This window comes from Mus musculus, chromosome 8 (genome assembly GCF_000001635.26).
Source record: "Mus musculus strain C57BL/6J chromosome 8, GRCm38.p6 C57BL/6J".
Lineage (NCBI taxonomy): Eukaryota > Metazoa > Chordata > Mammalia > Rodentia > Muridae > Mus > Mus musculus.
This window is the reverse complement of record NC_000074.6, coordinates 118,255,565-118,277,972: the sequence shown is the minus strand read 5'-3', so window position 1 is coordinate 118,277,972 and position 22,408 is coordinate 118,255,565. Positions and strand designations below refer to the sequence as shown.

General features: G+C 47.0%; 1 protein-coding gene and 1 long non-coding RNA gene across 2 annotated transcripts in view; one reads left to right on the top strand and one right to left on the bottom strand.

Annotated features, from left to right (window-relative positions):
- The window catches only part of Gm51555, a 60,370-nt gene extending 55,897 nt beyond the window's left edge, over window positions 1-4,473 (top strand). Inside the window, exon 3 of the long non-coding RNA XR_003947471.1 lies at window positions 4,448-4,473. This is a non-coding gene — a long non-coding RNA (predicted gene, 51555). The remainder of the gene's footprint in view (window positions 1-4,447) is intronic.
- Window positions 1-22,408, bottom strand: part of Cdh13 (cadherin 13) — a 1,184,913-nt gene that overhangs the window by 1,046,957 nt on the left and 115,548 nt on the right. The gene's annotated exons all lie outside the window — the stretch shown is intronic.

Genomic DNA, 22,408 nt, shown 5'->3' with positions numbered 1-22,408 from the left:
CCTACACAAGGAGGCTTTCACACACACACACACACACACACACACACACACACACACACACACACTCCAGTTCACTCTGCATGCTGTTGAAGAAGTGACAGCTCAGCTTTCTGCTCCCTGCTCCCATCCCTCCCTGGCATAAAACACTCCTGTCTCTATGGAGCCATAAGCTAAAATAAACTCTCTCCTGTAAGTTGCTTTTAGACATAGTATTTTATCACAGCAACAAGTGACTAATGTGGGACATTGGGTTTCCTCAGCTAAAAGGGCCGGTGCCTGTAGGACTCCTTCCTTCCCTCCAACAAAGGGCATTCAGACACCAACCTTAACCTTAACGTCTGACTGAAAAACCATTAAAGCTCCCTCTAGGTGTCTCCCTTATTTCAAATCAGTGGCTGGGGTTATATCTTTACCTAGAACCAAAACAAATCAGTTCAGCAATGCAATGTTTCTCAGAGCATGGACATGGACCAGGGATGGGCATACCAAAAAGGTAAAATTTCAGATGACTTCCCTATACCTCATTTGGAAACTCGGGGGAAGAGGGTCTACATTCTGTAATTTACCACACGGGAAGTATGTGCAAGAACCACCACTCAAGAGAGTCCTGTATAGCTCAGTGATATGCATTTGGTCACTGCAGACTGCTCAGGGAGAGGGTACTGAAGACAACCTTCCTCACACTGTGACCCCTGAATACAGTCCCTCAAGTTGTGGTGATCCTCAACCCCCAAATTATTTCGTCGCTACTTTATAACTGTAGTGTTGCTGCTTTTATGAATCAAAAGGTAAATAAATATCCGCCTTTTCTGATGGTCTCGGTTGACCCCTGTGTAGGGACCATTGAGCTAGGCAGCAGGGAGAGTGGCAATGTGGTGAGGTTTGAGCGATTAGGAAACTGATTCTGAGAGGGAAGATATAACCCTGTCAAAAGGTACTACAGGAGGCTTGTGACTCTTGAAGAAGCACAAGTCACAGGGGGGTGGGGCTGGGGGTGGGGGCGGGGAGGTGGGGATGAGGGCAGGAGTATGGTGAGGAGTGGGAGGAGCTTAGCGCCATCAGGTCCCCTGCGGCTGTCAGGTTTTATCCTGGTATTCCACTTACTAGGAGCGGGCCTTTTTGTAAATATTGACTGAAAAATAAATAAAAGCAAAATATTGCTCATAATACCACACTAGCTTTTATTTTTTATTTTTATTTATTTTTATTTTTTTATTTTTATTTATTTATTTTTTTTTGTTGTTTTGTTTTGTTTTTTTCGAGACAGGGTTTCTCTCTATAGCCCTGGCTGTCCTGGAACTCACTTTGTAGATCAGGCTGGCCTTGAACTCAGAAATCCGCCTGCCTCTGCCTCCCAAGTGCTGGGATTAAAGGTGTGTGCCACCAACGTCCGGGTCCACACTAGCTTTTAAAGGAATGTGAAGTTGACTCCTCACGGTTCCAACTAGGTGAACTGCAAAATATTAGTCCCTGTGTGGCAGGTGTGTGTGTGTGTGTGTGTGTGTGTGTGTGTGATGGGTGTGTTATTATTTATCTACTTACCAGGCATGCCCTAAGACAAGACTTCTCCTAATGTTCCCAAGGTCCATAAAGCACAACCCCTAGCCTGACACATCTGGTCTCCTAAAGGGGACCTCTAAGTTACAACAGAGGGGAAACAGGGAAAGGGGACATTTGAAGAAAGGGCTAGTGACCAGTGGATGGCAACAGAAGAGGCTGAGCTACTGGGGGGTCCTGATTAAATGTCAGCCTCAATTCCGTTGCCAGGGGAGGCCTCGTTCAAGCTGCTCAAAGGAGGAGTTCAATTTCTCAGTCCCGTTTTACATCACTTCTTACATCTGATTGAAGCCGGGACAGACTTTGGTGAAGGCTCTCGTGCTGTTTAGAAGACAACAGCCTGAACTCTTTGTCTCAGGATTCTTAGCAGCGAGTGGGGCCGGATGGCCTGGCAGCCTCCCCTGACTCCCAGCACAGCGTCTGGCACACAGCGCAAGCTTATGCAGGAGTCACCGCCCGGCTTAGATGTTCCTAAAACAGTAGAGCAGCTACGCCTGGTCCTCACTGGTCCCTGCACGGGATCCTGCCTTATTGCAGGTGGAATGACCAATGAACTTCCATGCCTGTGATTTTGTCCTTGTGGCTATGGGTAGGTTGTCGGGGACAATGAGGTAGAGGAGGCAGGCAGGCAGTTTCTGGGCTGCAGGAATTCTGTCACTGATAAATCACCCTGAGAAAAAGCAACTTAGAGAAGAAGGGGATTGTTTCAGCTCCAGGTTACAGTCCATCAAGTTAAGACAACAGGGAGCTGGAAAAGCTAGTGACGCGACACCCACGGCCAAGAGCAGCACGCATGCCTAGTGCGCATGCCCAGTGCGTATTGCCCAGTGCTTAGCTACCTGCTCAGTCCCAAACCTAGGAATGGTACTCACATTCAGGCTGGGTCATCCCACATCAATTAAGACAATCCCCCGCAGACATGTCCACAGGCCAACCCAATCTAGATAGACAATCCCTCACCGAGAGTCCTCTTAGGTGGCTTAGGATGTATTTACAATTGAAAGTAGCCAGCACACTGTCCTACACAACTGCCATCTGCATGAAAACTGCACTTGTGCCCTGGCTATTGGCTGCTCCAACAAGAGGAGAAACCTGTGAAGCTAAGCTGGCCCTAGCTCAGCCCAGATACACACTGCCAGTCCCACTGGGTGGCTCAGTGCAGATCCACCAAGTCCCGGTCTTCCATGAATATGTACAAAGCGATGCTTAGCATGATGAGGCCGACAGAGAGCTGGGGCTTTTTGTTATTCAGACACAAAACACTGATGCGTAGATGAATCTGCTGTAGTTTGAAGGTGGACTGTCCCCAACGCAGACTTCTGTGTTTGGATACTTGGTTCTTAGCTGATAGCTTTGTTGTGGAAGGTTGTGAAGCCTTTTGGAGTAAGAGGCATAGCTGGTGTAGGTAGATCACCATCACTGGCTGAGCCTTTCTTTTAGCGTTATAGCCCAACCCAATGGTCCACTGAATGTCCTGCTTCCTGATCCTTAAGTGAACAAGCTGCAAGACAAGCTCCCACCACTAGGGGCAGAGTCACCCAAGCTGCCATGGTACACGGACTCCTATCTTCTGAAACCTCGGGCCCAAAGGGATCCCTTCTCCCTTTAACCTGTTCCTGCCAAGATTTTTCGTCTTTGTTTTCTAATCACAACTGTATAAAAATAACTAATCCAAACACCATTCTTTGAACTGTACTCTGCTCAGGGTAAGGCTGAAAAATAAACTCACTTTTTTTTTTTTTTTTTTGGCATAGACATTTACATGAGCATATCCCGTAATTAATGTTCTTAATAATCACAAATCCAAGTCCTCAACAATGTCTCAAGGTACCCAGTGGCCCTCTCCTTTCACCCAGCTAATCCTGGCTCCCTGCCTCCTCCAAGGCAAATCTCCTGGTTCCGCTTTGAGCGGTGCAGCAAAGCTGCTTCGTTCCCCAGCGGTTTCCCTCCCCCAGAAGGATTGTAAGGCCATCACTCTGACAATTACTAGGGAAAATTTATTTACAGTGCAGTGCGGATCCCTGAACAATCGCAGCCGTTGCATTCATTTGCAGTGTAATCCAAATCTGCCAATGCCTCTGTAGATAAGCTGCTGTTCCCACAGAAGGAAAACCCACCCAGCTAATGGTGTCTGCCGTCTTTTAGGAATAGACCAAGGTCAGGGCCACTGTAACGAGTGGGGGAAAGTTAATCTGCGGAAGCAAGTTAAGCACAGAAAACTACGTTTTAATGACTCTGAATGTGTGGCAGCTGCCGGGGATTTAACTGAGGCAAGCTCCAGACACTTTTGTTTCTTACCCTGTGCCTCTGTATGTTTGAAATGGCTCACATGCAACTTCCGTTGGGTCAAAGACGATGTCTGCTGTTGCCTGTACATGGCCTGCCACACAGCAGACATCCTTCAGTAGCCAGGAAGGAGATAATCTTTGCTTGTTAAGACTGAAGGACTACCGAACACTACACCTTTGGTGTCTAGGCAGCTGTCTGCCTGGTAGTGTTTCTTAAACTGTGTTCACTGAAGGATTGCCGCACTGGGGAGATGGTTCACTGGGTAAAGTGTTAGCGTCCTAAGCATGAGAACCCAAGTTCAGATACCCAGTGCTAAATAAATAAATAAATAAATAAATAAATAAATACAAGCCAGGAATGGCCCTGTGCAGTTGTAATTCCAGTTCTTGGGTTGGGGAACCCCAGAAATTTGCTGACCAGCCAGTTTAAATAAATGGCAAGCTCTAAATTCAATCAGACACGTCCCTCACCTCTCTCTTTCTCATACACACACACACACACACACACACACACACACACACACACACGCACACACATCCCCATTCCCTTCTAAGGCTCTCCAGGACAATACCCACTCTCTATGCTGCTCCTGTTTCTACAGAACGAAGCTCAAGAGTAAGCATGTCTTCATTAAGGAGGCCATGAACTTCTCACACAGTGCATGATGGGTAAGGAGAGATGGCCCCAGCCTGTGGGGTCTTGCAAAGCTACCGCCTATCTCCCTTCCCCAATTTCCTTCATTTGCCCTCTGCCCTTGGCTGGCTATTCCACTATCAATCAGCAAGTCATCAAACAAGCTAAGCTCTCCCCTAACAGTGGGTTCCTGTGCATACCAGTCTCTCTGCCTAGTAGAGTCCCCCCCACCAATGTCTTTGACCCTTGGGCCCATCTATAGGTCATCTCTGCAGAGAGAAGCCTTTCATTTGTCGGCTCACACATGATAAGCTCATGCCCTATCCCACCCCCATGCCTATTCTTCATTGACCCTTTAATCCTCTACCACCAGGTTCCTTGTTGTGGCTCCTCTTCCCGGGTGCTTTCCTCAATGGATGCTGAGATCTGTCTGCTAGTGCTCACTATTCTCTGGTTGGTTCACCATGAGCATGCAGGACTTTACCGTTTAAGAAATAAATGGGCTTACGAAATAACAGTTGAAGAAATAAATACAGTTTAAGAAAGAAAATGGCCAGGGTCTGCCAAGAAACCACCCAGCCAAAAATAAAACATTAAAAAAAAAATCTGTCCAGAAATAAGTGTGCACATTTTAATGGCTGATACCAGGTCCTGGAAGACCCTGCTGAACACACAGGGTCTAATGGACTGTGGGACAGGCCCTAGATAAACTGAGGGTACCCTTTGCCAAGGTGAATTGAGAGGATGGGGCAAGCAGGGACAAGACTGAGCAAGGCAGGGTGGAGTGCTTTCACTGTGACTTTTCCTGCCTTGACAGGTCAGGAATTCATCTCAAACCTCTTCAAAGTGCCAGGTTCTTGTACATGTAATGAATCTATTGATTTGCTGTTTGTCCCCAAGGGACTCTGGAGCCTACAGTGTCAGGACTGAAGACAAAGTATTCTCATAGCTTGTCATAGAGCCCGGTGGGGGACAGGCAGGACTCAGCATACTTCCAGAAGATGCCTCTGGCCCCGTTCTTATTATTTGGGAGTTTAAATGGTTATGTTTTCTGGGACTTCCCTAACTCTCTTATTCTGAATAAATTGCTTGCAGGCCCCTAAGTCATCCTCTCTTAACAAGGAAAGACATTCATTTACTCATTCACTCATTCAAAATATTGTTTTGATAACAGGAATCTAGTTATAATTAAAAGCAGAGATTTTCCCAGAATCGAAGTAATTGACTTAAAGTATGCCAAGATCTAGCTCCCAAGTCTGGCTTCTATATTACCACCGGGGTAATTCTTAATTCAACCAGTACGTGCTCAGTGTCTGTCTCAACGCAGGCCTTACCTCCTTCAGGACATAAATAAGAAGAAATCCATCCCTGAATTCTCTAGTATCAGTAAGATCTTTCCATGGTGGAGGGGAGGGCAGCAGGGAAGAGAGTCCTCAGTCAGTCAAGTGTAAAACAGAAGGACCCCAGTTCAAGTCCCCAGTAGCCACATAAAAGCTGAACATTGTGGTGCATGGGTGTAGCATATCACTGGTATTGGGGAGGGACAGGCTGGTCCCTGGAGTTCTCCGGTCAACCAGAACACCCGAATCATTGACCTTTGACCCCTGTCTCAAATAATAAGGTTGAGAACAGTAGCACAAGACGCCCGACATTAACCCCTGGCCTCCACCTGCACACACACACACACTCACATGCACATACACATGTACATGCACACACACACATACACGCACATGCACACACACATGCACACACACAGTTGCACACACCTTCCAATGACAGCTTGAGGCCCTAATATTCCAATCCAAATCTCTATCTTGGCAGGAAACACTAAGCCAGGATGGGGGTTGGGGTTGCGGGTGGGGGGATATTCCACCAATTTCACTCTCCCCCAGTGAAGGCTCAAGCTCCAACCACACAGAGCCCCCCTGAGGTCTCCCCATCTCCTGGGAGATTGCATCATCTTCAGTACCCTTCCCCTCCTGCTTCCTTCTAGGTCTCCCCCTCCCCCTCCCCTCTCCCACGTGTAAGTCCACTTGGTGGCCATAAATCACCATTTAGAATCTCACTCGTCACCCCCTTCCCCTTCAGATCCTCTCAGCAATACACTGAGCACAAGTCATTCGTTTGCAGGTGTCCCCCTGGAGCCTTCTGAATCAAGGAACCAGCTCCAGTCTTCTCCCACACCCTTCGCGCTGAGCTCACACAGGACTCCCATGTAATGTCTGTGCATTAGTGAATAAATTCACACATCAGAAACAGTTAGGAGAGCTGGGACATTCATTAAACAGAAGGCACTTACCCAAACCCTTCATACTCAGGCATCCCTGCTTGGGTCCTTGCCAGCTCTCTACGAAACACACTGACTTCCCTCCACTGACGACTGTGGACTGTGACCAGCCAACCTTCCCTGGGTGAAGGGACCTAATGGTGTTAGCTTACAGGTCTGAGCCCCTGAGATGCTGGGCTGCCTCTGCTGCCTCTCTGTGCAACCATGAAGACCACACCTCCCCTGAAAGCCCCAGCCTTCCCTTTCTCTGACCCCCCTTAGAGTCAGATTCTTCTCTGACACTCACCAGAGCCGGGCCAGGCAAGCGACTTAGCTCATCACTGTTGAGCCCTGGCCACCTGCCAAGAACTGTACCACATGGTGGGAATAACTGGAGAAATAATAAGGACTGTTGCCCAAGAACTAATCAAGAGCCTAATTGTTTTGTCTTTAAATTTACTGGTTTATTGTTTTTATTTAAAATATTGTCATATTTGATTTTATTATTATTATTATTTAATTATTTCAACCCGGCCTGATAGTACAAGCCTGTAGCCATGGTGATTACAACAGGGGAATCTTAAACTCAAAGCCACTTAGTAACACCCCCTCTCAAAATTCAAAACAGGTCTCCAGCCAGGGAGGCAGGGAGGCAGGGAGACAGGAAGTCTAATTGCAGATCTTGACTTCTCCCCCAGGTCCTCCAAAATCAAGCCCCAGTCCCATGGCCAGCTCTGTAACAGACTACCTGCTGTGGGCTCCCCTTCATTCTCCACCCCCATCACCAGTGGACTATAAAGATACTAACCCTCCAATCCTCCTTCCCCATGCTCATTGCTTTATTCCAGACCCCAATTCCAGCAGTCATTCCCTAAGATCCCACAGGGCACTTTGTCCAGTGAAACAGTTAGGCTAACTGCAGACCTTCACCTCTCCCTCCAAGCCCAATTCCCCCAGTCTCGTCCCCAGCTCTGTAGTAGGCTGCCTTCTGCATCTCTCCTCACTTTCTGCTCTCCTTACCAGGGAGCTAAGCAGATCCTGGTGGAACATGCAACTTTCCTCCCTCTTATGGATGCCCTCAGCACTGCTCAGCCAATTCTTTTTCCTTAGCATCAGCTCCCAGTACCTAGAAACACATTTTACCCAGAATCCTGAGTAGCCACACTTATCAGAACCCCAGAAGAATTTCCTACGAGGCACCATACAGACACCACACTCACTAGAGATGGCAAGAGAAACCAAGGATCAAGAAAAGATCAGATAACAGCTCCTATAATTATAATGTTTCCAAACCCAGATGTCTAGATCCCAGCAGAAAAACACAATCAATAACAACCAGCACAATATGTCTCTACCAGAGTCTGACAATCCTACCATAGCAAGCCCATCATCTTGTTTTGCTTCATCCAAGAAACACACCTTAACACCGAGGATAAACATCACCTTGGTAAAAGGATAGAAACAAATATTCCAAGCAAATGAACCTAGGATGCAAGCTGGGATAGTCATTTCAGTATCTGACAAACTAGACTTCAAATGAAAACTCATCAGAAAAGATGGGGGAAAATGCTACATACTCACCAAAGAAAGAGTCCACCAAGAAGACATTGCAACTCTGAATACACCAAACAGAAGAATGACCAAGGCTGTAAAAGAGACTCTACTGTATCTTAAATCATATATTGACCCTCACTCATTTACAGTGGGAGACTTCAGCACCTCATACTTGCCAGTAGACAGGTCATCCAGACAGAAACTAAACAGAGAAATGTTTCAGCTAACTGATGTTATAAACCAAATGGACCTAACACATATTTACAGAACATCTCACCCAAACATAAAAGAATATACCTTTTGGACCTTTCTCCAAGATTGACCACATATTTGGACATAAAATAAGTTTCAAAGGGAATAAGAAAAATTGAAATAACACCCTGCATCCTATCTGACCACCACAGATTAAAACTGGATACCATCAAGAGAAATAACAGAAATCTTACAAACTCATGGAGACTGAGTTAAGACAGAAATTAAACACTTTCTAGAAATCAATTGTGGAATCAAATTGAAGGCCCAGGCAAAAATCCACACCCCTATAGACACCTGATTTTTGATAAAGAAGCCAGACATAGATAGTAAGGGGGGTAAAGACAGCATCTACAACAAATGGTACTGGTCAAACTGGACAGCTGCATGTACAAGAATCCAGAGAGATTATTTACAACTCTGAATCAAACTCAACTCCAAATGTTTCCATGACCTCAACATGAAACCAGATATACTGAACTTGATAAAAGAGAACGTGGGGAGTCGTTTTTAGCCCATTGACAGAGCGGAAGATATTCTGAACAGGACACCCTTAGCACAGGCACTAAGATCAACAAGTAATAAATGGGACCTCACGAAACTGAGAGCTTCTGTATGTCAAAGAACACCATCATTTGGACAAAGTGGCAGCCTACAGAATGGGAAGATTTTAGCAACTGCACATCCGATAGAGGCCTAATATCTAAAGTATATAAAGAATTCAAACACTAACATCAAGAAAACAAAAGACCCAATTAAAAACGGGATACAAATCTAAACCAAGAAATCTCAAGAGAAGAAATTCAAATCACTGAGTTTAAGTTTAACACTTAAAAGAAATGTGCAGCATTTCTTAGCCACCGGGGAAATGCAAATCAAAATGACTTTGAGATTCCATCTTACACCTGTCAGAATAGCACAGGTCAATAGACCAGGTGACAGTTCATGCTGACCAGAACGTAGAATTGAGGGGACACTGACCCATTGCTAGTGGGAGTGTAAACTTGTAGCAACCACTATAGAAATTACTCATAATAGATAGAAGTTGAAAACACCCCAAATATCCCTCAAAAGATATAGATGGGTAGAGAGAATGAGGTACAATCACACAATGAAGCACTACTCAGCTAATTAAAAAATGAAATCATGAAATCCACAAGCAATGTAAGGAATTAGAAAAAATATTCTGAGTGAGGTATCACAGGCCTGGAGAGAGAAATGTGGCATCTATTTGCTTATATGTGGATATGAGCTATTAAGTCAATGGTAACAATCTACAGTTTGTAGAACCACCGAGGTTAGGTATAGGATAACCACTAGAGGAGACAGATAGATCTTATTAGGAACGGAAAATAGAGAAGATTAATGATTCTCAATGATTTGTCTTGATCCCATTGTCCTGTGGCCATGTAAATGAGGAACAGTATCGATAAGTGGTTGATATGGGAGAGCTCAGCCCACTATGGGCAGCACCATTCCCTAGGCAGGTATAGACTTGGGCTGTATAAGAAAGGTGGCTGAATCTAAGCCAGCAAGGGAGGCAGTAACCAGCATCCTTCCATGGTTTCTGCTTCAGTTGCTGCTTAAGTTCCAGCCCTGACTTCCCTTAGTGATGGCCTGAACCTCAAAGTGTTAGTCAAATAAACCCCTATGTTGTTTATGGTTCCAGTAATTTTATCACAGCAACAGAAAAATAACTGTAACAGTAGATAACCACACATTGGACGCTTACTTAATGCCATTCAGGGGCCAATCCTCCCACGCTCAGAAAATGTGTGTTGATAATGCCAAGGCACACCATTCCTGTCCCACAACCCCTGAGAGCTTGGGAAGGCAGCTGAAAGCTATTCAAAGCTGATTAAAACATACCTAAAACCCATAGGAGAATACCTGGCTTATTCACATCTGGGTTCATTCATTCAACCTATTGATCCTTAAGAACTGACTGTGTCCTACAAGTGCCAAGCACTACCCAGGAAGCAGCGCTGTGACTACCGGAACGAACCAAACAGACAGACACCAGCTCTCGAGACCTTTACATCTGGGTGGCAGTAGACAGTAAGAAACGTGAGTGCCAGGAGACAGGATGAGACAGTGACAGCAGCCAGCCTCAGAGAGGGAAGCAAGAGAGGGTGTGTGGAAAACAGGAACGGGATTTTTGAGCATTTCCCATCAGGCACCTCTCACTGACTGCCCCCTACCGTGTGAAGTCTGCACAGCTCCATTTGTGGAAGACACAGGATGCAGAGCTCCCAAGCCGAAGGTCACAAGCAAGGGCATGATCTCAGATGGCTTGGCCAGTTATATACAGCCACATAATCTTTTGCAACACAGTTTAGAAAGCCCGCCTTTTGTTTGTTTGTTTATTGGGGGGAAGCACATGTAGTTGCCCAGTGCACGTGTGAAAGTCACAGGACAATTGAGAGAAAGCATTCTTTTGCTTCGCCCATGGGGGTTCTGGGGAACTGAACCCAGTCATCAGGCTTGATGCTGAGCAACTTTACCTGCTGAGCCAACTCACTGGCTCCCAGACAGCCCACTCTTATTTCAGCCCCTTCTCCCTTCCCAGCAGCCTTCAAGCCTGATAGCTCTGTTCACATGCCCTGATCCTCACTCCCGTGCCACACCCTGGTAGAACTCCTCTGTCCTTGACTCTGTTCTTCCAGCCAGACAATTCCTCCCACCACAGTTGACCCTGGCCATGCCACAATGGCTGGGATGCCAGGCTGCAGGGTCCTTTCCAACCAGGACGGAGAGGAGGTTAGATGAAGGGCTCAGGGGGATGGAGCATCCCACACTACCCCTGGCCTGAAGTGAGAAGAAGCTGAGAGTGTAAAGGTAGCTGTAGTGGCTAAGCTGGCATCTGACTTCTGGGCTGTCCAGTCTCAATGCCTCTAACCACTGGGATCCACTGTTAACTTGGGAAAGCAGCTTTGTGCCAGGCAGAAAGCAGGCGTTCAGGTAAATACAGGCTTGGGAATAAAGGGCACATAAATCAGTGAAGAAGAAGGTCTTAGATGGGCAGGTGGGCAAGCTTGTGAACAAATCAAATGGAAGGGGAGCCTGTGCACAAGAGTGAAGAACAGCTGCACATGGTGACCCGCCCACTCCTGTCATCCCATCCCTCAAAAGACTGAGGCAGGAGGATTTCTGTGCATTCCAGACCAGTCCGGGCTATAGGAGTGAGTGCTTTGCCCGCCTGGACCTCAGGGTAAGGCCCTGCCTATTCCCAAAAGAACAAAACAAAGCACGTGGGAAGGAAAAACCAAACCTTGGAGACCCTGGGGACCCTGGATGTCCCCAGGGGCTGCTGATAGGTGACTTTGTCATGCTGCAGCCTTACTTCCCAGCTGTCCCTCTCTAAGGGGCTCTTGAAGGTCCCTTTCAAACTGTTGTACACAAAGGACAAGCCTGTCTTGGGACACACCTGAGGTGTGTCTCCATCTGAGAGCCGGGTCCCCAGAGAGGGAGCAGTGTGCCCTTGGGAGCAGCAGAAATGCAGAGGTGGTCACAGAGGAGAGGCAGCTAATCCCTCACTCCACGACTGTACCAGCTTCTAATCGCCTAATAGCAGGGCGCATAATTGGCAGAAAAGATTGCCCTGCCCTTTACACATGTGTCTGCAATTACTTTTCAAACCAGGGCGATAAGTGGCATGATTGGTTTCTTTCCGCAGGCTCCTGTGCCTTGGAGATGGGGGGCCTTTCTGCCGTAGCTGCGGTGGGCAGTCCGGATCACAAACAGAATAGCTGTGAGGTGAGCTGTGTCCTCTACTCCTGAGCACTAACAACCCTGACACACAGGACTCCTCGCTGCACCTGGCCTCAGCTCTCTTGTACACCCCATTCATACCGTGTGTTGAGTCACCACTAAGCACTAAGCCTAGCTTGTCCTTGTGCCAGCCAGCCCTCTCTCTAAGTCACACCATATACTTGGTTAAGGGCCCGGCTCCCATGCCAGTTCCTCAGAGAAGTCCTCCAGGGACACCTTGAATGACAATACTCCCTTCCACTCTCTCCTCTCCTACTTAAGTCTCCCTGTCACATGCCTTTGGTCCAAGGCCATATCTCTCACCTGTGACTATCCACTTGTTTGCTGCTGGATTCCTCATCAGAGTGAACTCTGAGTGTCTCCTCTGGTGTCCAGAAGAAGGTCTGCAACAGCGTGAATGATCAGCAAGTGAGCAGGTGCAGAGGCAGACGTCAGTGGACAAAAGTTAGACTTGACACTTCCACTGTTCCATGTGCCATGTGATGGAACATGTATTTTCTAAGTATGAGTAGAGCCACAGGAATGGAAATAGGCCGGATGAATTTGGGAGGCCCACGGTCCTAGCTTGAAATCGTGGTTCTGTTATTGAAAAGCTCTGTCAGGAGTGGAGCAGCCGAGAATACTTGCTGTGGGGGCTGGAGAGTTGGCTCAGTGGTTAAGAGCACTGACTGCTCTTCCAGAGGTCCTGAGTTCAATTCCCAGCAACCACATGGTGGCTCACAACTATCTGTAATGGGACCCAGTGCCCACTTCTGGAGTGTCTGAAGACAGATACAGTGTGCTCAAATACATAAAATAAGTAGAAGGAGGAGGAGGAGGAGGAGGAGGAGGAGGAGGAGGAGGAGGAGGAGGGGGAGGAGAAAGAAGACAACTTGCTGTTCTTCTAAAGGACTAAAGGACCCGAATTTGGTTCCCAGCAGCAGCCTCATAGGGCAGCAACTCCAGCCATGGGGTATATAGCTCTCCCTTCTGATCTCCCGACACATGTGAAGCACACATGACACAGACAAGTACACATAAGCATAAAGAAAGAAAAAGATCTTCCAAAGCTCCATTTCCCTGTATCATTCTCAGAGCAGCTTGACGATGACTGGCAAGCTTCACATAGGTCTCTTGGCCACATGTGGATGGAAGCCATCCCCTCACTCCATTCTATGGGCATCGGATGAGACGATGCCCAGACAGCCTATGGCCCTGTCCTTGCCATCAATAACAAGAGCTGCTTGGTAAGAGAGATGAAGTGTAGTGTCTGCCTGTGGGAAGAGGAAGGGCAGAGAAGGCTGTGTGTTCCTGGATGCCTGCTGTGTGGCTGCTGTCTGCTGGGCGCTGTTATCATACAAACTTACTTCTCACGGCGACTTTTCAGTACTTCAAATTGTGTATTTTAAGGTATAAAACTTGGTCATTTGATAAGCTCAAATTATTGGAATAATCAGCAGAACCAAAGTAATTATCAGAGCCGTGGTCTCACATATTCAGTCTGTGCATCTCTATATGCATGTGTATATGCATGCCTGTATGTATATGTGTGTTTGTGTATGTGTATATGTATGGGTCTGTGTGTATAAGTGTGTTTGTGTACATGTATGTGCCTGTATATGTATGTATGTCTGTGTGTATAAGTGTGTTTGTATATATGTATATGGCTGTATATATATGTATATATGTATAGGTTTGTGTGTCTGTGTATGTACATGTATATATATGTGTGTGTGTGTATGTGTGTGTGTATGTACATCTCTATATATGTATATGCTTGTATATGTGTATGGGTCTGTGTGTCTGTGTGTCTGTTTGTACATGTGTGTATCTATAGGTATGGGTTTACAGTATCTGCATATGTGTGTTTGAATGAATATGTGTGTGCAAGGCTACTTAAGATTCCCCTTGTGATGGTTGTTTTTGGCCGTCAACATGACTAGGTTGAGAGCTCTGTAGCACCTCTGAATGCATCTGTGTGTCCCCAAGGGTGTGTCCAGAAAGGACTGATATGGGGAGCAGTGACTTAGGCAAGGGCTACAGAGAACTAGCTCTCCATGTGGGTGGCACTGCCAAGCCCAGGTTGAAAAGGCAGTCCTAGGAACAAGTGAAGCTCGTGGATGCTGTCTCCTCTCTTGTGTTAACTCTCCCATCTGTCCCTGCTGCTGGCATCACACTCCTGCCTCTTCAGCCTTTCAGCATAGGCTCAACACCACAGACTCTCTGGAGCAACAATCAGAGCTAGACTGGGACTTCTGAGACGCTCAGTCTCTCAGCCTGAGGAGCTACGGGGTTCTCTGCCCCTCCCAGAAACTACCCAAGCTATGATGTAAGCCAGTCAACACACACACACACACACACACACCCTACGGCTCTATTCTGCTAGGGAATATTGCCTAATTAACCCTTTTAACACACACTTTAAGTATGTATTGCTGTTAACCATATGTGCCATCTGTCCCATAGAGTTTGGGACTCTCATCCCATGCCACTTAAATTCTGTGCCATCTGCCACATCTCCCTCTGCGTCCCTCCCCAGCCCCTGATACCTATCCCTCTACTCCTTGTCCCTATGAGACTGGCTGTTTGAATTCCACAGATGAATAAGATTAGACACTGCCCATCTTTCTGTGTCTGGCTTATTTCACTTAGCACTTGTAGGTATTTATGCAAAGTATCTCAAAGAGGTCCCCACACTCCTGTGTTCATCAGAGCACTATTTACAACAGTAGAGGTATGGAAACAACTTCAGCATCCACCAGTGAATGAAAGGATAACGCAACATGGAATATGCAAACAATAAAATATCACTTCATCTTTTAAAAGCAGAAAGTTTTCCACCAGGAGTAACAAGAAGGACCCTCACACAGAGACCCTGGAATAGATCAGGCTGTACCTCACCTCTAGACAGGAAACAGAGGGCCACAGAGCCAGATGGTTGGTCTAGCTCCCAGTCCCCTAGTGCCAGCTTCAAATTCAGAGCAGGGGCTCCACCTCCTCATCATACCAGCATGCCTCTAAGGAAATCCCAAGCAGGTCACAGGGTTCAAGCAGGAGCCAAGCACAAGCAGCCCTTGGACACAGAGGATTTCAGTTGAGACTCAGGGTTAGATTTTCCCAAGTCTTTCTCTACAACTGCTCTGATGAATTAGGATGACCTTGGGGCAGGGTTACCAGATGAAATACAGATACCATTTAAATTGGAATGCTAGATGAATAATAAAAAAATCGTTGGTACTAGGTATGTCACAACTATCACATATCTAGAAAATAACTTACTAAAACGTTCAGCTCTTCTCTATGGTAAACGTGATAATTGTGTAGCCCAACTGGTGTAGCCCCTCTCCTGTGCTTCTCTCTCTCTCTCTCTCTCTCTCTCTCTCTCTCTCTCTCTCTCTCTCTCTCTGCATTGTATTATATGTCTGTGTGACATATGTGCATGCTTGCAGGCACTCCTTCACCATACACCTTGAAACAAGCTCTCTCACTGAACCCATAGCTTGTCATTGCTTTCAGGTTGCTTGGCTAGCCAGCAAGCCTCAGCCAATCCTCCTATTTTCCTTCCTTCCTGAACTGTATTGCTCCATTTCCAGACATGCCTAGCCCGTTCTCTGCTTTTATGCGGATGGTTAAGATCTGAACTCATGTCCCGCTGGTTGCCGAGCAAGATTTCTTACCTACTGAGGCATCGCTTAGCCCCTAGCCTTAGATTTCTTATATCCACCAGCACTCACAGGGTCTTACATCAGCTGCCCTCACCATGTGGATACCGGTTACAGACATTGCAGAAGGTCGACTTCATTCTAATCTCCCATCAATCCTGACCCTTCCTCACCCACAAGAATTGTGGCTCCCACGGTGCTATTCCGCTTTGCCTGCTTCGGAGAGAACCTGGACTGCTTTGGGGAAACCCAGTTCTCTCTTGAGAATCTACACCAAGAAGTATAGAGAGTAGAAGATGGAAATTAAATTCAAGTTCGACATAAACAACCAATACATGCCTCTCTTTGATTTATTTTTGTTTGATGGGATGGATGGCTTCTTAACGTTTGGCTCCGTTCCACTTTGCTGATTTGAGTGAGAGTTTGGCTCTTGCCTTTCCAGCAGCCTTGATTAGCCTCCTCCTGTAGCCGTCTGACCTGCCCAAGAGACCTATTAAAGAGACCCATATTTTTGAGTTCCTGGAGGAAGACATCACTGCCCTTTAGAGAAAAAAAATCCTCTACTCTTATTTATTTCTTCAATTGTTTGCATTTTAGTTTCAATCGAAAAAATAAAAAGAACTATTGGGAGGCTTGGTTTCGTGGAGAGTTTACGAGGCTTAACGCCTTGAAAATAACAGTAATTCTAGATGGCCTTTGTTCTGATGGGAGTTCTACATCCTGTCTTCATATATGGTGATGGCAGAGGTGTGTGCACAAAGCTGGGCTACCTTGCCCTGAAGGCTAGTGCAGATCTCCTCACTCTCTCAGCTATCCATCATGGCAATCACCTGCACCCATATTTGCCTGTGATTTTTGCCTTGATTCAGCCAAAGACATTTTTTTTAACAAACCCTGGGGGCACATGACTTCTACAGAGTCCAGCTACCATCTAGATTTCTAAGAATAAGACTCAAGAATAACAGAGCACTGCTGAGCCCAGTCACGAAGACTCTGAACTAGAGGCATTTGGAGCATCTGTGGGGACACCCTGAGCCCTGGCCCTGACCCCCCAGACCCTGTTCTGTTCAGACCTGTTTCTACTCTCCTGTTGGTGGCAATCCAAAGTCTGAGCTCTGTTTACCATCTTTAAGAGGGAGGAGTCTTGATGCACAGGGTGTTGGATCCTGAGCACAGCTGATTTACAAATGCTGCAGCCTTCACTCCTACGGAGAAGTGGTGTCACCCTCAGAGAGATCCTGAGTGGTACAGGGTGGATGCCATGACCTTGACCTTTCCCAAAGCCTGTCTGAAGCTTGGAAAGTCGTGGCCAAAACCACCTTCCTAATTCCTGCTGCCCTAGTGAACCTCATCTTACCTCTCTGAATGACCCAAGATCCCGCCTCTGGTGGCTCCAAGACCACGTTCACAGTCCTTTTGTAGTGTTGTTTAAAGTCTATAACTTTGGTTTGATGAGGGAGCAGAGGGGAAGCTTGGGGAGGGTGGAGCACCAGAGCTTCTGAGTGGTAGGGCACCCTACTCTCTGACTCTTCCTGCAATGCAGTTCTCAGAAGCACCGACATTTTTTTGTTTATTTATTTGTTTGTTGTTTAAAGAAAGCTAGTCTTTCCCCACCCCCACCCCAGGGGGAAAAATGAATCTGAAGATTAAAAGCCAAAATCAGGTTCTCTACTTCTGGCCTTCAGCACTGTATGCCTAAACCTACGATGTCAGTTCACCATTCTTGCCCCAAAACTTAATGGTTTAAAATAATATCTCCATACAATCATGAGGACCTGCATTCAGGGACCCAGCTTCAACATAAAGAAGCTGGGGACAGCCCCATCCCCACCTTCCCAGAAGCCCAGCGTTCTGGAGGCAGAGAGGGAGCACAGCTGGGATTTTCAGACCAGCTGTTCTCAGCCTAGCTGAACAAGTGAGCCCCAGGTTCGATGTGAGATCCTCTTTTCCAAAAATAAATAAATAAATAAGGCAGAGAGAAATTGAGGAAGACACCTGACCTTGACCTCTAATTGAGGAAGACATGTGTCATTGACCTCCCGTCTCCCTGCATACACATGCATGCATGCACCGCTTTCTTACTGCCCAGTGTCTCTCTGGGTTGGTTAAAGGTTTAACAGTTAAGACACATGCAATTCTGATTTGGGATTCTCTTCCAGGAACCAAGAGCCCAACAAGCTTGGCAGCCACCAAAGGCTGGGCTTGGGCTGGAGGGACTTTGAAAGTAGCTTCCTCACATGGCTGGCAAACACTGAACAGCTGGCTCGAGGCATCACCCCACTTCTCTTCCACCAGGGCCTCTCCTATGTCTGCCCTGGTATCCTCCTGCCACAGAGACCGATTCTCCAGGAGACCCAGATATCAATATGGAAAGTCACCATGCTTTTCAAGATATACCCTCTGAGGTCAACAAACAGAAACCTCTGCCACCCTTTGTCACCCAAGTCATTAGGAAAACAAATCATATACAAGCATACACACTGGGAGACGACGGTGCTTAGGGCCAGTGGAGGGCCTCCAACTCTTACAGTGAGCCCTTACCCACCTCTCTCAAATACCACTTGCCACGGCTTTAAGTCCCTGGTGTCTCAAATAAAGGTTTGACCACCCGACTAGAACCTTGTGACTACAGTGGAACTGTTAATACTTTTTAAAGTGTCATCTCTTTTTAGGGGGGTCAAAATGTCAAATGAAATATATATATAAAGTGACGAATCAGCAAGAATCAATGATCAGCTGCTCATGAGTCTACAAATGAGACTATGATAGCTGACCTTTAGCTCCATGTGGCAAAGAAGGCAGAGAAGGTGTAGAAGAGGAGAAGGAGAAAGAGGGGGAGGAGGAAGCCACCAAAGCAGTCATAGGCCATACTGATGATATGTATCACTTTGCTCATTGCTGTGCTGAGATGCCTGACCCAAGCGACTCAGCAAGTTCAATCTGGCCCATAGTTACAGGGTACAGTCCAATATGGTGGGAGGGCAAGACAACAGGACATGGGGCACCTGGTCACACTGCATCTGCAGTCGAGAACAAAGGGAGATGGATGCTGGTGTTTCTCTCCTCTTTATCTAGTGTGAGTCCCCAGCTCAGAGGATGATACTGCTCACATTCAGAGCGGGTCCTCCCTCTTCGGGACAACCTTTCTGAAAACACCCTCCAAAAAGAAAAACAAAACGGAGGTAAGTTTCCTCGGCAATTCTAAATCAGCCCACGTTAACAGTGGAGATTTCCCATCATTCCAGTAGACACACCAAATATAATGGGGATTTTATGCATGTGCTTGTCTGGAATGGCATTCTCCTTAGTGAATGACAGGAATACTGAGCCACTAAGACCTTGAGTTAAACCATCCCAACACATGGAACTTCCACCACCGCAAGGACAAATGTTCAGAGATGGTGAAGAATGGGCAAATCCAAACTTCCCACAAACCAAGGGAGCCAAGAGCGCATCGGGCACCGCCCGCAGCACACTCCTCCCTTCCCATGCTGTTAGCTTTTTATTCCACATGGGAGCCCCTACTAGAATCTTGACCCTGGTCCACAGACCTTTGGTGGGTTCCCTCTCTCTCTCTCAATACCCACAGTGGACCGGAAGCCTCCAGGCCATCTCCCTGTCTATCTGTGATCTCTTAGCAACTTGCTCAGGCTGGGGTGGGTGAACGAGTCAAGGGGACTGGTGTATATACACGTATGTGGCAGTCAGAAGCTGACATCAGGTGTCTCTTCTATCTGCCCGTCTTAAGTTTTTGATACAGGGTCTCTCTCTGAGCCCGTCATTCACTGATTTGGCTAGCCTGCCTGGCCAGTGGACTACTGTCTCTATGTGTAGTGTTCCCTGTCTAGAGCTGCAGTTACAGTTGGGGTGATATAGGGTGCTGGAGGTCCAAACTCAGGTCCCCAAGCTTGCACGTCAATCACTTCACTGGCATGGCCATCTCCCCAGCTCTGCTGAAGCCCTACAGAACTGGGGAGTAACAGGGACTGGCAAGAACGGGCTTTGCTTCGCACAGGAGGAAACACAGCCAGAAGCTTTATGTGTGTGGCCGGCTTCACAGCACACAATATTGCCAAAGCCAGAACAGTGAGTAGGCTTAAGTCCCTGTACTCTGAGTCCAGCATCCCTCCCCACCCCAGCCTGGACATCAGAGGAAGTCCTTTCTCCGGCTTTGTCAACATGGGATCTGGAGGTAGCACCCTCAGCTGGCTCCTCAGAGCTGAGCATGTCATGGGCTGTACTTCTCAGTCCCTATTCATCTCTCTGGCCCCCTGTGGCATTCATTATTGAAAACACGGGCACTAGAGGGCAGGGGCTCAAAGAGGAAAGCATGGCTGCCCGGTGAGGCATAGTGGCTTTCTTTTCCTATTTATAACAAACCTTGTTAGAAGCCTGGATTGGGAGGGACAGAAAGTAGAGCAGGAGGAACAAAAGCCAACATCTACAAAGGCTCATGGGAGAAGCATAAGAGTAGAATAAGAAGCTCCACTCAGAGATGCTTCAAAAACAAGAGGATTGTCAAAGAGTTTAGGGAAAAGCCTGAGGTTGTTTGGAGCTTGTTTGGTCACCTGAGCGGAAGGCCTACGGGTATCAAAGAGTTCCTTGTAGGGTCAATAGAGCAATGCTCCTGCCCCTGTTCTCCAGGCCCCCGACAGTGTGCCCAGAGACAAGGGGAGGTAGCTAGAGAAGAAGTCCATACTAAAAATGACCTTTTATACTCACCCACCCACCCCCAAAAAAGCAGGGCAGTGGTGGCCCACGCCTTTAATCCCAGCACTTGGGAGAGAGAGGGAGGTGGATTTCTGAGTTCAAGGGCAGCCTGGTCTACAGAGTGAGTTCCAGGACAGCCAGGGCTATACAGAGAAACCCTGTCTCGAAACACACACACACACACACACACACACACACACACACACACACACAAATATTTGAGGCAGCAATGCTTAGAACAATGGCAGAGTCCTCAGACCCTGAGGACCCCCTTAGATGAGACGTCGTGAAGACAGGTAGGGGTGTCTACTGATTATCTCTCATTCACCCTTAGGGCTGCAAGAAGACTTGTAGTCAGCAGTAACACGGGAAAGGTCTCTGGCCCCGTGGATTCCTCTCCTTGTCTGCCTTTCATTGGGATCTCTATAGCCTCACAATCCATGTTACTGCCCCCTCCCATGAACTATAATTGTCTCAGGTTCTAGGGAATGGGACACGCATGCCTTTTGGCTGTTATTTCTACTTCTCCTCGTCTCAAGCTTCCTGGGATCACTTTCCAAATAAATGATAAAGCCTAAGTCTCAGGGTTTGCTACTGGGGAAACAGACTCGGGACAACCTTTACCTGCTTAGGAACATGAAGCTAGACTGGGCTTTCCATCAGCACTAAACACTTAAAAACACGACTCTCCCTAGGCCAGGGAATTCTAAGAAAGGCACAGGTCAAAGAGGAGATCCAGTCGTGGCAACAAGTACTTAGCCACCATCACTCTAGCACATTCTACTCTTAAAATACCTAAGCACTTCTGACTGGAGTTTCCAGTGTCATGAATCTAGCCTTGCTCTCTTGCCTGTTTCCTTTGCCATTGTAGTACACAAATTTTGAGTCTCCCCATTCCAGAAGAAAATCACTATTCCCAGATGGGAGTTGGTGAGACACACATGGCGGAAGTTGTGGAGGAGCCAAGCAACAGGCTCTTGCTGGTAGGGGAGAGAACACCTCCACTGTTTCCTCCTAACACTCTCTCGTGAAGCTCCACTTACAGGAATGTGACCTCACAAGAAACTTTAGCATTCCTTTTTAAAACTGCTGTGGACTAACGCAACCTCAGCAGGCAAGACAGTTTCTAAATGGAACAATTAGCTGAGAGAAGCCTAGATCCAAAGAGGGGCTGTGAAGAGAAGAATGATGGGGTGCCATAGATTTGGACAGATGGAGAGATGGGCCATCAGAGACTATGGAAAGCTACCATGGTTTTATAAAGACTTCCCAGGAGTGAAGCTGCCTGGAGAAAGACAGGGCTGCCAGCAGAGTAAGTGGTCTACCCTGAGCTTAGCTTTACACCCAGAGAAATGGCCACTGCAAACATCATGAGATCTTCCAGATTCAAAATATAGATAGAACCCATATGTATCAGGTGTCTGGCATATAATAAAGGCTTCAATAGCAGTTAACTGTCACCAGCTATGTCACTGAAGGAAGGGGAGGAACTTCTTAGAACTGAGGACATACTCAGTCTATGGACACATTCATGTCTCCTTGTCTGCATAGAGACCCTGGAGGCACAAGAAAAGGAATGTTGTGTTAATGGTGAAAAAGAAAACAAAAACCAGACTGGGTAGTTGGTTTCATGAATAAGAACACTTATTACAATCATCTGAGTTCAAATTTGCATCACTTGTGTAAAAAGTTGGGCACAGTTGACTATACCTGTCATGCCAACACTCTAGGC